This window comes from Pongo pygmaeus, chromosome 1 (genome assembly GCF_028885625.2).
Source record: "Pongo pygmaeus isolate AG05252 chromosome 1, NHGRI_mPonPyg2-v2.0_pri, whole genome shotgun sequence".
Lineage (NCBI taxonomy): Eukaryota > Metazoa > Chordata > Mammalia > Primates > Hominidae > Pongo > Pongo pygmaeus.
This window is the reverse complement of record NC_072373.2, coordinates 91,888,378-91,903,906: the sequence shown is the minus strand read 5'-3', so window position 1 is coordinate 91,903,906 and position 15,529 is coordinate 91,888,378.

Genomic DNA, 15,529 nt, shown 5'->3' with positions numbered 1-15,529 from the left:
CTGAAGAACTTCTTTCTGTGAATGTGTTTGAAAGAGACAAAATGATAGCTATCATTGTAATAAGAACATTTTCCCAACGCCTTCACTTTAAGTCTATTGTCAGATTCATAATGTTAACATCTCTTTCTCTTAGTCTATCTAGATATAGACAAAGACCTCTTTAATGATTTTTCCAAAAAATTATTAATCTGAAGTAACAGAGAAATGATTATCTACAGTATATAAATACCCCAAAGTTAAAAGGATCCAACTATTTGACAAAGTGAAAAAATTCTCTCAGTTTAAGAAGAAAATTACCTTTAATGTGGAATAGAAAATTTAAATTATTTTTCTTGTACTGTATGTATTTGGTCCTTGGATGTATATTCTATCCTAGTAATTTGGTTTCTTTTCCTAATATCACAATCCATTTAATTAGCATTATTGTAAAGGCATTAAAACACCGTGCCTCAGAGCATGAACTCAGGAACAAGAATGCTAGAGTTTGAAACTTGCCTTTGTCACTTAGAGCTATGAACTTCAATGTGACAATTTTTGTCATTTGTAAGACAAAAATAATAATAGAACATATTATATAGGATTGTTATAAGAATTAACTTAGATGGTATCAGTAAAGTACTTGAAACAGCACTTAACACATAGTAACTCCAATCTATGTGTCAGCTGCTTATGCAGTTAAGGAGTTGAGAGGCAAATATCCTGGTTTGATATTCGAACACTAGAAGAGCCTGGACCCTTAAATCAGGACAGAGTTTCCCTGCATTTGACTCAAGTGTTCTTATCCTTGAGATTCTTTTTTTAAAATTGAGCAAAAATTTAAATATGCACAGTTAAAGAAAGAACTGTCACTTTTACATTAAAAATTATTTTCTTTTTAATTTATTTTTTATTAGCAACTAATAATTATACCTATTTATGGGGTATTATGTGATGTTTGGATACATGTATACATTGTGGGATGATTAAATCAGGGTTCTTTAATAAATCTACCCTTTTTAATCTAAGGAGTCTATAGCCTTTGAATTCTCTTTTATGATTCTACGACGCTTGTTCTGTATGTTTCTGGAATTGTGAAGGGACCCAAGTGTAAAACCTGGGTCACAAGGTTATGACGTATCTGTCTATGAAACAAAATAGATTGATGATCACTAGGGATAGGGGTGGAGCAGGAAGACTTAGGTTAAGTCTTCTCTCTATTGAAGAAAGGAGAGGAAATAATGTGAACACACCTTGAATCTCTTGCAAATAAAATAGCCAGAAAGTGCTAAATGGAAAGAGAAGAGACTATCTCAGGAACTTCCCATTATTTTATAGTCTAGGTTATTCCTCCTCCCAGAGCCCTAATCATTTTTACTTTCAGAATCAGCTTCAGAGATTCAGGAGAAACCAGATGTAATATTTGCACAACTCAACATTTCCCAACTTGTTGGCTGCTTTAATGGTTATAAGATGTTAGGAGTTCTTTGACATGACACACTTGGGTTTGTTCATCGTTCATCATCTCTGTTGTGGTTCATTTGCTTAGGTAGTTCCACACACCTGCTACAACAGCTTTTTCCTTTGTTTCAGACCTTGCAGAAAATAAGATGCTTTCATGTAAGCTACTTCATTTTGACTCTAACATCCTGGTAGATAGCAAAAGTGTCTGTCTCTATCTCACAGGTAAGGCAAGTGTACTAAGTGCCCTCTCCTGGGCAGAGTAACCCGTGAACATCCTCGTCCTTGCATTTAACATGTTGCATTGAACATACCTCTTTATATATTTGGCACTCTTTATAGATTATAAGCTTCTCACATGCAGGAATAACTTTTTTAAATTAAAAAACGAGTCCCTAGAATATAACATAGTTTGTGATTTATCATGTGCTCAAAGATTTTGACTTGATTAAAATGTCAAAAATTAAATAATATGCTCAAGTGGTAGATCCAGTATCAGAATTCAAGTCTTCTAACTTCAAATCCATTTTCTACTTACGACATTTTATGGCACCCATTCTTCACCTTGTGAGAAGATGATCTGCTCATATACTTTTTCCAAGGGACTAAAGCATAGTTCCACACTGCTTGTTCAAGTAAAACTTATTTGAACATTTCTGACTTTTCTGGAATAATCCAATTTTAATTATCCAAGTTTTTGATTTATCAAATTTTACAATATGAGCTTTATTCTCTTTAATCCTAATATTAGGGAGATAAGAAAAAAAGGAAAAAGGGGTAGGAAAGTAGGCAAATCAACGATATGATTGATGAAAACCCTCAAAGGCAAGGAAGGTCAAGAGGATGTTGCTTAATTTCAATCACTGTTTTATGAACCAAACAAATTTCAATGTCTCCCTAAATCATTAGCTTCTTTTTCTGTGACTTACATGAGAATTTGGTTATATAAAAAATATCCTCTAATCTTGTCCACAACACTAGTACTGTTTTTACATCTTTTTTCAGGTTGCTTCATATACTTGTTTTGCCCATTGTTTTTCATATTCAAATCCCTGTCATGTCCCATGTTCTCCAATAAACCTTCCCTGCCTACTAGAGTCCATACAGATGCTCATTCTCTTCATAGCCCTTAGGGACTTTAAAATCATGCATGTGTGGGAACAGGTTAGGTAATATCTTGTATTACTTTATAACCAATTTGCCTATGTGGATGCCTCATAACCCTACTTACATTCTTTCTTTGAGGCAGAGGGCATAGCAATGTATTCTAAACAATCCACAGCAGCTGCAAACAATACTGGGCACATAACAGACACTAATTAAATACTTAATAAGTTATGGCATGGTTTATTTAATTCTTTTGTTTATGACTTTTTTCATATGCTATTTTTTTCTGGAATATATTCTCTATTCTACTATAATCCTTATTATTTTTAAATTTTTATTTTTTTCAAAATCATTTTTTACTTTAAAAGGAGAAATCTACACTGCTGAGTTTTCCTGCATTTCTAGTTACTTCTGTTGCTTGGCATCTCAGCATTTAAATTTGATATATTAAGACGGGGTGGGTGTATATGTATGTGTGTGTGTGTATGTGTCTGTATCTGTGTGTGTGCACTCTATCAGAGTGGAAGCTTTTTCATTTCAAGAAAAGAGCAAATAAAGTTTTACTTTGGCTCAGAATCCTTTTTATAACAATAAAAACTGCAAATGAATTCACATCTGAATTTTTGGTAGAAAATATTTCTTTCTTTAGATAGTAACTGACAAAGAAAATAGACTTACCTACTTATGTTCAAAAGATCAAGGAAGCTGCCATGTGACTTTGTTGACTTATACTCTGGTAGGTCTTTTAAATATTGAAAGAGGCAGCAGAAAGTCAGTTGTAAAATCAATGACATCTGTCCCAGAAGATTAAATAATTGGAAGAAAATGCACTGAAGCATTTCATAAAGGGCTTATGTGGAGACTTAGTTGTCCAAACGTTTATAAATCTTAAATAAGAGCTGAAAATAGTCTGGTTTATATTAATATGTCAATTCAGATTCTATATAATTGTATTTGAGAGTATTTATAGCCTTCTGGGATTCTAAGGAGTAAGGCCTTCTGAGACTTAGTAAGAGCTAAAACAAGAGAGAAAATAAATGACTAACCTTGAACAAGGACATATTATTTAATACCAGAAGAAAAAAATTCAAATGGCAATAAAACATTCCATCTCTGCAAAGAAGTACAAATGTAGATAAGTATTCTAGTGATTTTCTGACATGAAGACTACAAAATGTTGAAATGCCAGGAGAAATCAAATTCCCCAACCAGGAGATATACAATAAAACTGCCTTGATAAGGCCTAAGAGATGAAGGCAGAGGTTGGTGAATGCAGGTTGCTTGGCACTTTTGGGAATTACCTAAGTAGTCTCTGTTCTCCTAAATCAAAACCTGGAAAAAATTAAAATAACTGAATTTCTTAATTATCTCCTAGGAATTATTGTAAGGAAATGACTTTCATCCAGCAACCATTCATTGAGTACCATGATTTAGAGAGCAGTATATGAGACATTATAGTGATACAAAGATAAAATATATGAATCGATCTGCTCTAGTAGAGAAGACAGATGTAAGCAGAGCCATGTGTAATAAGAGGTAAAATGATGCTCAGTGTTATTGTGACATTAACAACAGGGGAGCTACAAGGATGAGCACCCCCAGCAGGGATTGCCTTGACCACAGCCAGGGCTGAGATTCAGCAAATGACTTTATGAATAAAAACATTCTGGAATAATAAGCCAAGTAGAAATATAAGAATTAGGAATAAAAAGTCAATACTGAATGTTTTGTGCCTAGGACACTCAAAGGAAAAAGGAGTGAGGAGGAAGACTGAGAACTATTTCTTGTAGTGGCTTGGCTGGTCACATGAGAAAACTTTCTGAAAACAAAATTGCTGGGAAAAATTTTAAAAAATTTTAGAAACCTATTGACAAGTTGAAGGTATAGTAGGAATTTTTAGGCCAAAATCTGAAGAAAATAAAATCCACAGAGGAACACTGGAAATTGCTTCTGTTCTGAGGACATTTATCTGCATGAGATTGCAAACTCAAGCAGTTGATTTGAGAGAATAACAGGATGAGGCTGACAGAAATTAAAGACCAGAATTTAACAAACGGGGGAGTCAAAAATTAGATATTAAAGATGTTTTCTAGTTTCCATATTTGATGCTTTGACATCTGGGCCTTCCTGACCAGGAAAAAAGCAGCCCTCCTAGGGTTAGCAGATTCATAGAGATAGCAAATGAGTTTAATTTCATGTGCAATCGAACATATCCAGAAGTCATACCCACAATTGCCTATTTTTGCATGTTCTTGGACTGAGGGACACTATTTCCTTTTCCTAATCCCCCCAGGGCCAGCTGTCAGACAACTAAGGATAGTCCTGGAACCCAGTGAAACTGTTTAAACTAGCCAATTCTAAACCTGCTCAAAACCACTTACCCTGCTTTGCCTCAAAACCACTATGAAGGCTCTCCAAAACTTCCCTTTGCTTTCTGCCTACAACTGAACTGTGTGCTCTGGTGTTCTGTCCATGGTGCTTCATGTGTGGCGTGATATGCCACCTTCCCACTCAGGCACTCAGGAACTCTAAGTAATCAACTATCTTTCAATGGCAGTCATCTCTTGATCTGCTGGTCTTACCCTATCTGAATAAAAGTAAAATCAACATTTTAAAACATATTGAAGGAGAGGAACAAAGTTGAAGAACTGACGCTATCTGACCTCAAGTCTTACTGCAAAGCTACAGTAATCAAGACAGTGTGGTATTGGTGAAAGAACAGATAAATAGAAAAATAAATGGGCTATCAAGCCATGAAAAGTCATTGAGGAACCTTAAATGTGTATTGCTAAGTGGAAAAAAAGCTGTCTGAAAAGGCTATATACTATGTGATCTCAACTACATGACATTCTGGAAAAAGCAACATTATTGAAGTAATAAAATGACCACTGGTGGTTTCCAGGAATTCAGAGAAGGAGGGGAGGGAAAAGTAAGTGGGGCCCAAGGCATTTTTAGGACAGTGAAACTATTCTCTATAATACTATAATTGTGACATATTACACTATGCAGTTCTGAAAATATGTAGCATGAACCCAAATGTAAAATATATGGATTTAGGTTAATAATAATGTGTCAACATTGGTTTAACAAATAAAAAATGTATGGCAATAATTCAGAATGTTAATAATAAGAAAAACTGTGCAGGAGAGGGAGGCCACAAGGGAATTTGATATTTTCTGTGCATTTTTTCTTTGAACCTAAATATGCTCTAAAAATAAAGTCTACTGAAGAAAAAAAGAAAATAAGATTCTCATAGACATGATATGTAGAGATACGGGCCAAGCACAGTATGATTCCATTTATATAATGATCAAGGAAAGGTCACAATAACGGTGGTGGAAGTCAGGATAGAAGTTATATTTACAAATGCAATACCTGAGAGGCAGTACAATGGAGCCCTACAGTGTTCTGGTTATATTTAATTTATTTATTAGATATATTCAATTTGTAACACTTTCATCAAGGTAAACCCTTATGATTTATGTCCCATTTAGTGTATATATTATGTTTTAAGATATTTACTTTAGTTAAAATATACAAATTAGAGTTTCTCTTTGGGGTATAGTGAGCTAGAAATTTTTAGTAAGCCCACAGACTAGTAATAACTAGAACAACTACAAAAATTTTGGAAAAAAATCAGATCGAAGGCATTAGACTTTAACAAAGAATTAGTATTCAGGAAAAGCAAGTAACCTGTGATGTTGTCCTGGTATTTGGGAGTAATTACCTCCCAAGGAGAATCTGACAATTCTGGACGATATTACCAAAAAGTCAAGAAGTTGAGACACATAGAGGTAAAGGGCAAATATATAGATCATGAACCACTGAAGAGTGATGGGGCTGGTGAACTTCCCAAGCTTTGAATTGACATTTAAAAGGGAATATAATAGGAACAAGATTAAACAAGAAAAAAATCAACTTTCACAGGAGCCAAACTCAGTTTCAAACAGCCTTAAACCCTGGTAAACTTGAGCAAAGACTCCATTTAATACTCTATCTCCATAAGTCCCTACTCTGAAAAGTAGATCATAGCAGCATTTTGGGTCTCTTGGGATCTGAATAGGTTAATAGACAGTGTATCTTATGATCCCTAGAAGGCCTGGGTATTTTTCTTTATCCAGTACACAGATACCTTAGTAGATGGCAAAGCTCTCTAGGGAAATATTGGAACAAGATTCTCAGGATATAATTGTGGCCATGCTGTCGTGTCTTTCCTCAAAATTCCCCATCTACCCTCACAATCAAGGGGTTTTGGGTTTGGGAATTGGTGTTGAATTGGCAATTGGGTGGGAAGACGTGAATTAAAACACTACTAACTTACTTTTGTCTGTTTGTCAGACATGAAATAAATGTCAAACATCACTCTAGTTGTCTGCTCATCTGCTTCATTGCTAGAAATCCCTTAACCATTAGCCATACAGATCTCTGCAGGACAAAACTCCTCTCATTACTCTGAACTTCGGGTTTATATTGATTATTTTCCATATCTTCTCCCTGACAGCTTCATGTAACCTCCTGCCTTCCATCCTCTGGAATACTATTATTCTTATTGATAGCAGTGAGCTCAATTTCTCTGTAGCATCATCACCGTCATCTCCAGTTTACTAATGACAATTTCTTTAGAACACTTCAAAGATGTTTATATTCTCATCACCAATGCATTTATTGATGCATTTATTAATGCATTAGTGGGTGATTATTTCCCAGGTCCCCTGTATAACAGTGGTTAGGGATTAGCCAAGGAGGCAGTCCAAATAATTCATTCCAACACATCCATTTCTCTGAACCTTTGAATTAATTCCTTTACAATGAGTTAAAAGATGTGATATTTCCAACTTATTAACCATAGATCAATGTTTAGTTTAGGTTTTGCTTAGTCTATTAGCTAGCAAAATATTAATGCCACTTTTGGATGCATGAGCCAATATATTAAATTCTGAAGCCCAAGGGAATACTCCCATAGCAATGAGTTTGACTGAATTCCAATTTACGTTTCTTCTCCCTTGGCTAGAATCTTTACAATTCTTTCCTAAATATACTCTCCTAACTCCCACAGATACAAATTGGAAGGCATTTTATTATTATTATTATTTATTATTATTTTTGCAGTTTATCTGTTCTCAGAGCCAACCTTGTACCTCTTTATCTGATTATACTGTGATCTACTTCCTGTTGTAGGTCTAGAAACAAAGTTAAGTGATGGGGCAATTATTTCAGGTGCAACCCCTGAGTCTTTTATGTAGAGGACGGTTGATTACCTTAGATGTGGTGTGTGTGCCTGTGTGTGTGGTGGGGGGGAGGGGGCGGTAAGGGTAATTTAAAGGAAATGGGTCATCAAGATCTCAGCCTCACATGGATCTGCTGAAAAATGTCCACTTCATGTATCAAAGTCTTACTTCTTATTGAGTAGAAGAGCGCTGGTCAGGCTGATATTTGAAAGCTAAATGTATAATCAGTTTGTGTGCTTCATCCTTAGCCATGGCTGCCCTAAACCCCCGGATGATCCTTCAAATCTGTCATAAAAACATTTTGATTTTTTCATACATCTTTTAAAATGCTTATTACTTATAATTTCCCTTTCGTCTATGCTTACCCTCTATGATAGTAAAGAAAAGCCAGAAGCTTAATAAATCTCTGAAATCTCTGTTATTGCCAACAACCACATGATCACCCAATGTCTTGCCCTCCCTCTGTAATTCATCCTATGCTATTACTGGTGCTTATTTGTCAATTAAAATGGTATTAGGTCAGGAGATTGAGACCAGCCTGGCCAACATGACGAAACCTCATCTCTACTAAAAATACAAAAAAATTAGCCGGGTGTGGTGCTGTGTGCTTGTAGTCCGAGCTACTCGGGAGGCTGAGGCAGGAGAATTGCTTGAACCTGGGAGATGGAAGTTGCAGTGAGGGGAGATCGTGCCACTGCACTCCAGCCTGGGTGACAGAGCGAGACTCCGCCTCAAAAAAAAAAAGAAAAAAAGGTATTAAATGCTGGGATGAACTCATCAGTTTTTACCCCAACAAGGAAGTTGTCTGTGTACTCATTAGATATGCAAGCAACCCAATCCAAGAATCTCATTTTCAGGAATTTTTTTCTTAAATTACTCTTGCTCCTAATCACTGTTTCAGCCAAGGTCCACTAGAAAATAAATAGCACATCAAAATAAAGGAAATTCAAGAGATAGGAAAATACCATAGACAATGGAATAATCTGGGATTAGCAGCATCCCAGTTTTTGTATCTTCTGTATTTATACCCTGTTACTGTGATCCATATAGATCAGACTTCTGAGGAAGAAAGCTGGGTGAAGAATGGTAGAGAGTAGATCTGGAGTGAATATGTACATACTGAACATCAGCATAATATTGACTAAAAATTCTGACAAAAGTAGTACAATAAAAGAAAATTTCAAGCCAATCTCTTGACCATGGGTGCTGTGAAAATTAAGCAGAAGCTTTAAGAACCATGGCACAGCTCTACCATCCCGTTTTTTCTCCCTTAATGAGAACAGCATGCTATTCTCTTAAGGGCTGTTTCTTCAGTCTTAATCACAGAATTAAAAAAAGAAGAACTGTTTGAAGGTTGATACCCACACACAGCTTGTTTAAGAAACAGAGCTTTGTGATTCTAAGCCATTTAGGGTTTAGCATTATTTTCTATTGGAGAATAACCTAACAAAGGCTAATAGAGATGTAAAAATTAAATAACTAAAGGCTTACAAAACCCAAAGGAATGTAGTATAGATGTATTAAAATGTGATATACTAGGTTTTATAACAAAATTACCAATGATAGAGGGGTTCGGTTTATAATGCATGAATTTTAATTCATTAGGAAGCCACCAGTATATATATATATACACACACACACTGACACACACTCAGAACTAAGGAAAGAAATGCAAAAATCTAGAATCATTTGGGAGGTTTAACAAATCTTTTAAAATAATACCATTATCTATACATACATAATATATTTATGGCTGTATATTTCCTTCTAAGTACTATTTTAGTTAAATATCACAAGTTTTCATGTACAGTATTTAAAAATATTTTCGTGAAAATATTTCTTTTTAAACTATTATTTACAAGTGTGCTTTCTAAGTTTTAAACATATGGGGATTTTCTTTTTTTTCTTTTCTTTTTTAATTATACTTTAAGTTCTGGGGTACATGTGCAGAACGTGCAGCTTTGTTACATAGCTATACATGTGCCATGGTGGTTTGCTGCACCCATCAACCTGTCACCTACATTAGGTATTTCTCCTAATGCTATCCCTCTCCTAGCCTCCTAGCCCCCCACCCCCCGACAGGCCCCAGTGTGTGATGTTCCCCTCCCTGTGTTCATGTGTTCTCATTGTGCAACTCCTGCTTATGAGTGAGAACATGCAGTGTTTGGTTTTCTGTTCTTGTGTTAGTTTGCTGAGCATGATGGTTTCCAGCTTCATCCATGTCCCTGCAAAGGACATAAACTCATCTTTTCTTATGGCTGCATAGTATTCCATGGTTTATACAAACATATGGGGATTTTCTAGTAATATATTCTACTTATTTTGTATGCAATAAATATTTATTGCCTGTTATGTACCATGCACCCTTCCAGCTCTAGGCATGCATCAGTGAGCAAAATGAATAAATATCCTCATAAATATATTTATGGCTACATATTTCTAAGTACTTCCTTTTCAACATAGAAAGGAAGAAAGACCAAAAGCTGCATGTAGAGCCTTAAAGTTATATAGGACTTGAATAGTTAAAATAGAAAACAAACTTACCATACAGATACCAACAAAACCAAAAATTTGTTCTTTTTAAAAAACTGATAAAATTGACAAATCTCTAGTGAGACTGATTAGTGAAAGAAAAGCCCAATATACATTATCAGAAATGATAAAAGAGCTGTAACTACCGATGCTGCAGAGAATAACAAGGTAATAAGGACACATTGTAAAGGATATTATATATAGCTATGTATAATTTAGATGAAAATAAATGAATTGTTAATAAAATAAACCATAGCATGATTTATTCTGGAAGAAATTGGGGACTTATACAAACATTTAACAACTGAATTATTTGTAAACTTTTCAGTAAAGAAATATCCAGTCCCCAATGGCTTCAACAAAGATAATAAAATTTCAGTGATTCAGAAATTCTTCAGAGAATATAAAAGAAAAATCCCAAGCCATTTTATGAGGCCAGAAAAACCTTGATTTAAAACCTTAATGAGAATTGTTAAGAGAGATGAAAATTTCATACCAATATTCATTCGTAAGTATATACAACATACACACACACACACACAAATGTGGCATATCTAAATTGTCTCAGTCTGAGTAAGTGTGGGTGTGTGTGAGTGCACCTTGTGATGGAATGGTGTTCTGCTCAGGCTTGGCTCCTGCTTTGTGCTTCGGCCTTCCAGAACCCTGAACTGAAATAAATGAGTTGGAAAATGAATGAAAAATACAAATTATTTCAAGATAAAAATTTGTAAATTATACAATAATGATACAAATGCATGACAATAAATGATGTGATCTTAAAGTGTTCAGCAAGCCTGCCATATTTGTGATTGTTTTGAACTGCCTGGTGGTAGGAGGTGCTGCTTACAATGTTCTCTTTGCAAGCATTTATTCCTTAATTTAACCTCCACTACTATGATCACCATTACTTACTGATTCGCCTAAAATTGGGTAAATAATTATCATGGTTTTATTAATCTTTTGCAAATGTATGGATAGCTCAAATTTATTACAATATTTATTGTAATATTATTATTATGGTAAGTGAGGACTTACTGTACAAAGGTGATTTGGGAGGGTTCATTAATTTCACCATTATGGTGTTCTGTCTTTTTTACTCCCTCTTCCACTTTAGCTATCTTTCTTTTGTTCTTAAGTAGCAAGCCCCCCTTGGACACTCTAGGGTTGGGAAGGCATTGTGAATAACACTGGCCATCACTTGTTGACCTAATATGTGTAAGGAAATTACTTAAAACTTTACACAAATTGTCTTATTCAATCTTCATGATCAGAAAATAAAAGGAAAATATTATGTCAATTGTGAGGTAATAAATGGTATGTGTGAAAGTCAGGATAGAAGTCCTGGGTTCCCCCTTACAGTGTCAATGGGAGCAATGGAATTCTTGATCTAGACAGCCCTCACATCAGGACCTATAAGACTTCCCGCTGGGCAAGGTTTGCAATACTTGCCAAGATCATGGGTTGAATGAGATATCAGGGAAGTTTATAAGTTTTGTCTGGGCATAGAACCAAGTGGCCTAAGTACTAATCTTGCCTGCCACCAAGCAGCTGTGTGGGACATTGGACAAGCTATATTACTGCTCTAGCCTTGGTTTTCTTCTCTGTGAAATAGAGATTACATAAAGACATTTGATATCTTTGAGATTCTAAAACATTCCTGGATAAGATATCTGACTAGATAGTCTATGCTTGGGGAGAAATAGAAGAAAAGGTTGAATCCAAGGAACGGCTACGGGGAAAGACCAAGTGGATTTACCTAGCTAGGGAGTTGAGAGATGATATAAAATTATCCTGCCTCCTGCATACTTTGTCTGGATCTGGGCGCTAGCATACGACCAATTTCTATACGACAGACCCTGAGACCTTCTGGGCTGTAAAAAGCCTTATAACCATCTGATGCTACTTTTGCTAGCCTTTAGAGGTTTGTCCATCAGAATCTGCCAATTTCTGCACAGGAGAACACAGGGAAAATAGAAATAGAGTGGCTAACTTGTTATGCAGAACTAGTGTCCTATATTTGATCAGCACTAATATTATTGGCTTTTTAATTTCTTTATTTTATATGTGGGCATATTCTTAACTTTTGGGAATATCCAAGATAGTGAAGATTGCTGAGAAAGTAACGTTTTTGATTTTTCTCTTTCAGTTCCTTCAAGTTCAATGCACCATAGCAATTAGGAAGTATTAGCATTGGTTTCTAGTAAGGGTTAAGATACATTACTGCAGGTTAGAGATGTTCTGTAAGCAAAACACACTGAGCCAATAGGGAGAAAGAATTAACCCAAGGTCAGCATGAAACAGGGACAGAGAAAGGTTTAACAATCTGGACCAAGGTCCAAACAAGTAAATAAAAAATGCAGTAAATCTTGACACAGGTATCAAAACAAAGAAACAGCCAAGCCAGAGGCAAATGCATCATTTTGTTATGCAGAATGAAGTGAAATGCATGAGTAAGAATATAGCTTTAACATTTGTATTATACTTAATGTAAGAACCAAAGAAATGAGACCAGAAAAAGTCCTTTGCTGTAGGAAAAGGGCATTGGCATTCATTCACTGCAGATTTAGCTTCAGAAACTATAAAATGGGAGACAGAAGATCAAACACCCACGTAGGAGGAGGAGTCAGTGCCCAGTCAGTGCCAAGTGAAGTGTGCCTGGGAACAACATGGCCATAAACAGCACCACGCAGTTTAAACTGTGTTATCAAGAAAAGCATCAGGTTTCCCAGCTGGTGACAGACTCTGAAATCCATTTACTTTACTCTTAGGGTGCATAATGCAGTCCCCATTAATGACTACAAAAATAAAACACTTAAAATAAATAAATAAATATAATATATTAAGACGACAATAAACTTTATCTGTACTCTTACCACCCAGATATCAATCACTTCTATTAACATGTTCACATATGTTTCTGACTTTTCTATGTGCACACTGTGGAGAAAAGAGTTTTATGGCAGGCCTGAACTGCTATCCTTAGGAAAGCCTGCTTGCAAGATTGGCCTTTGGCTAGCATCTGAAAACTCGGCTGGCAAACAGTTCCTTACACAAAACTTTCCCTAATTGATAAGGTGGCTCACTGTCCCTCTCTGTTTGTACAAAGAATGCAGAATTTTGGTACATGCTAGGCAGAGGTTGCCAATGTGGCCAATTCTGAATGAAGTCCTCGGACACTGCATTTCTAGTGGATTTTGTTGGGTAGAAACATAACCTAGATGTTGCTGCATTTTTGTTGCTGGGGAAGGATGCACTATGACTCTTACGGGGAGAGGTAGCATGAGAAGTCTGCACATAGATTCCTGCAGACACTGCCTGTGTCTTATGATTTGACTGTGTGGTGAATCCTCATTAAACTCCTGTAATCAATATTAGCTGTGAAGACAACCCTATTGTGAGTCTTGGGTCCTGGTAGTAAAGTTTGAATGTGCGGTTGCTCTTGGGAACTCCCCAACAAAACAAACACATGTAATATTTTTAAAAGAAGAGATTGTATTATCTGCACCCTTTTCTACCTTTTTATGTAAAATACATAGAAAATATCTTTCTACATCAATAAATATAGACCTATAATAATATCATAAATTATTGCATAGCATTATAGTTAGCCTTGGACTTTTAAGTTTTGCACATTTTACCACACTGTGACTTAAAAAAACACCTTGAGATATAGCAACACTTAATCGTCATTCATTATTACTTATGAGGAAATTTAAAAAATAGTGATTCTGGGTGTACGTACATTTTTATGATTTTTGATACATATTGTAAACTGGCCTTTAGAAAGCATGTTCCAGTGTCCACGTAAAGGTAATGTGTAATCAAGTCCCATTTCCCATTTCCAGAACAATAAAATCATTAATTTAAAAAAATTTGATTGATGCAGCAGAGTGATAATTCTTTGTTTTAAATTGCATTACTTCAATTGTTTACACAATTGGACATTTTTCAAAATTCTTCTAAAAATTGACTATGATTTCTTCTTCCAGAAATGCTTATTTATTTATATTTTTCATTTAAAAATTATTTGGCTTTACTTTTATGATATTTACATTTCTTTCTACAACTAAAGAAGTAATTATCTTTCACAAGTGTTTAAAATATTTTTTACCCATTTTTAAGTTTTATTTAATAGCCACTTCATACTGTTATATAAATAATTTACACATTCAAATCTTTTCTTTCATGCTTACAACTTCTATTTTCATGTTTGTAGAGCTCGTCTATGTTTAGAGAACTCTCCAACATTAGATGCATTTACCTAAATTTGCTTTTTAACTCACTATAATTTTGAAAATATGGTAATATCTGATCTATTTTATTTTAGATTATATTGTGAACATAATCTAATTGGCATCCTTTAGTATTAAACAATGTGCATACTTCTATTTCTTTAAAAAATAACCTTTCCTTACTAATTGAATATTACTTTTGAATATTCCATTCTGTGCTTTGATTTGTGTGTCTAGTTTGTTCTAATATCACACTGGTTGAGCAGTTATTTTATAGTACATTTTACTTTCTGACAGAGCAAATCTTATCACTATTCTTTAGAAGCTCTTTGAATATTAATTCATGACCAATCTTGTACTTGAAATTCAAGGATATTTATCATATTATCAAAAATAGGTATTTGATTGGAATTCATTTAAACTTTGAAGTGAAATAAGGATTAATTGGCATCTCTAAAACTGAGAAATCCTATCCTTGTATAATGCGTGCCTGTATTCATTCATTTTTCATTCTGTATTCCTATGAAAACTTTTTAATGGCTTCACTTTAATAGGCCTTCACTAGAAATTGTTAAATGTGTTTCTGGAAGTTTTGTGAGCTGACTAATTTAAATTTCCCATTTTTCAACCACTTTTCATCTACCTCACACAGGTGTGTTGAGCTCCCTAAAGGATCTCATATATCTCACACCTTACACTGTCCTCTTGCTTTCCTCATTTGTAGGCTGTTCAGGGATTTGCTCCTAAACTATCAGAGTTCTGTGGTCTCTAGCACATTCCCCTACTTTGTTGAATCACTGCTCTGTGGAGTTTGTCTCTTCTACAGGGTCCTTCTGAGCTGTTTCCCCACTAATGACCAGTGATGTCCCCTTTGGTCTCTTGCCAACCACAGATAAAACATCTGCTTTGTAGCGGTGCTATCATATCCTTTGGGAATGATTACTGCATTATGTTTTAACACCAGTTCTTTCTACCTTGCTAATAAAGATTAAT